Source organism: Dama dama, chromosome 11, assembly GCF_033118175.1.
Source record: "Dama dama isolate Ldn47 chromosome 11, ASM3311817v1, whole genome shotgun sequence".
NCBI classification, from domain to species: Eukaryota; Metazoa; Chordata; class Mammalia; order Artiodactyla; family Cervidae; genus Dama; species Dama dama.
Genome location: NC_083691.1, coordinates 59,724,882 through 59,727,383, shown reverse-complemented (window position 1 = coordinate 59,727,383; position 2,502 = coordinate 59,724,882). Strand labels below are relative to the sequence as shown.

Here is a 2,502-nt window from a genome sequence, read left to right as displayed (position 1 = left end):
AAAAGAAATTACCATCACAGCTTGTTCTTTTGGTTTCCTTGGAGCAAGGTCAGGGAGGGTCCAGTGATGGTGGTGCCAGACTGACTTCCTGATCACCTCCAGGTTATCACTTGAAAAGAATTTCATTAAAACTATCAACTTTTAAACTCTTCTGGATTAAACATTGGTACATAACACTAATTCAGCTTGCATGTAGAAAACCGTTAGGGAGTGAAATCAGTTATTGGAAACCCAGATTCCAAAAAGTGTATGCTCTAGAAAGAAGTGGGGAAAATGCACTGTCTAAGCTGGGTCTTTCTTCAGAAAAAGCTGTGTATGAAGATGGATTTGTGGCTGTACTTTCATATTTGTCAATATTTTATTTATGCATATTTTTGTTCATTATCTAAGTTGTGCACTTAAGCATATTTTTAAGTAATACTATTCTAGTTCAAGAAAGACTTTTTTGATTCTTAAGACTTTATGGTGTGCTTGCTTGGGCATCACATATACTAATTGGAACAATACAGAGAAGATTAACATGGCCCCTGGACAAGGATGACAGGCAAATTTGTGAAACATACTGTATTTTTAAATGTACATCAACAGAAAAATGCTTCCCTGGTGGCTCAGACAATAAATAATCTGCCTACAGTGCAGGAGACCTGAGTTTGATCCCTGGATCAGGAAGATCCCCTGGAGAAGGGAATGGCAACCCACTCCCACTCCAGTACTCTTGCTTGGAGAATTCCATGGACAGAGGAGTGTGGTGGGCTACAGTCCATATGGTTGCAAAAAGTTGGACTTGAATAAGCACATCAGCATTTACAGCCTGGACAACATAATGTCCTCCTTATGAATATTCTGAACACAGGAATCACAGGGACAAAAGTTGCTGCTCACTCTCTGGGGAAACCCTGCTGAGAGCTTGAGTCTGAAAAGACGATGGAGCTCCTGATAGTTGCAAAGAATGAAATTCTCCTGTTCGAAGCCTGAAGGAGCCAGGGTATGTACAGAATATTCCCCTTTCTCTGTCTCCCCCACTCCATTTGGCTGGTTGTCAATACAAGAAGCTTTGCCCATTCTAAATATGCTGGCTAGATCAATAATTGAAATGAATGTGCTGCTGCTAATGTAATAAAATTAATAACAGACAAATTACTCAGTATTGATTCTCAATTTCCTTATGTTAGACCATTTCCATATGAATGATTGTTTCAGGAGAGTTAATATGGACCCATAGCCAGTTCTGAAATGTAGCCTTACATACACACACGTGCCTGCCTATGTGTATATATACATGTTGTGTGTATGCATGTGCATAAGTATGTATATATATGTAAAAACATATGCTTTAGATATATTTTATTTATTTTTCTTTAATGGTTCCTCAAAGAAGTGGCTGATTGTTGTTGTTCAGTCACTAAGCCGTGTCCAACTCTTTGTGATCCCATAGACTGAAGCATGCCATGCTCCTCTGCCCTCCAGTATCTCCTGGAGTTTGCTCAAATTCATGTCCATGGAGTCAGTGATGCTAGCTAACCATCTCATTCTCTGCCACCCCTTTCTTTTTTTCTGATTATGGGAGAACAATCACCTGGCTCTCCTTGCCTTGAGATGCTTGTTGTGCATGAGGTTAGATGTTTCTGCATTATCTGAGCCAGAAGAACAATCAGAGTACATTCTCAGGATGTAAACTCAGAGACATGCCTGGACAATGTGAGGAGGCTGCTTGTCACTGTGCTGATCTGACCACACACGAGAACTCCTTAGTCACATGATGCACAGAGGGAGCGGATACACTTGCTGTGTAAGAGGAGAGCAACCGGAGGAGGGACAAAGCCCAGTGCTCTGCTTCTAGGACTGTCAGGAACACACCTGCAGTGAAGAGTTCAGTTACTAACTGTTGCAGCAAGACAGGTCTTCCCTGGTGGCTCAGATAATAAAAAATCTGCCTGAAATGCAGGATACCTGGGTTTGATCCCTGGGTTGGGAAGATCCCCTGGAGAAGTGGCAACCCACTCCAGGATTCTGGGAAATCTCATGGGCTATAGTCAATGGGGCTGCAAAGAGCTGGACACGATTGCACGATTAACACTTTCACAGCAAGGCAGGACACACACACAGGGGTCTCTCAGCAGGAGGGAGGAAAAGTGGGTTCTGTTGGGGACCACATGATCTTAGAAACAGAACCTTCCCTAGTCGAGCTCCAGATGAGACCCCTTAGTTGTGACCTTGTGAGAGTCCCTGTTTCAGATACAATGTGTTGTACTTCAAGTACTATGGCTTTTTAAAGTGACTGCATATTTCCTCCCATAACTTATAGCAGATTTCTACTTAGTACCTTAAGATATTTAAAGAAATTCTTTATATGTGAACCTGTGATAACCATCCAGTCTGCTGCTCTGAAAGGCAGATAGGGAATATAGAGAAAAAGGCATTATTTATTTCATAAAGATTTCCCTTCCACCTGTTAAATGTTACAGTAGAGTTGAAGAAAAAAGAAGACCAAACTAGGACTGT

The 2,502-nt window shown here is 41.6% G+C and overlaps 1 non-coding gene across 1 annotated transcript; it reads left to right on the top strand.

Annotated features, from left to right (window-relative positions):
• Positions 1-467: 467 nt before the first annotated feature.
• LOC133065675 (U6 spliceosomal RNA) lies at positions 468-572 on the top strand. Its single transcript, XR_009694946.1, has one exon. It is a non-coding gene; the product is annotated as a U6 spliceosomal RNA (small nuclear RNA).
• The last annotated feature ends 1,930 nt before the right edge of the window (positions 573-2,502 follow it).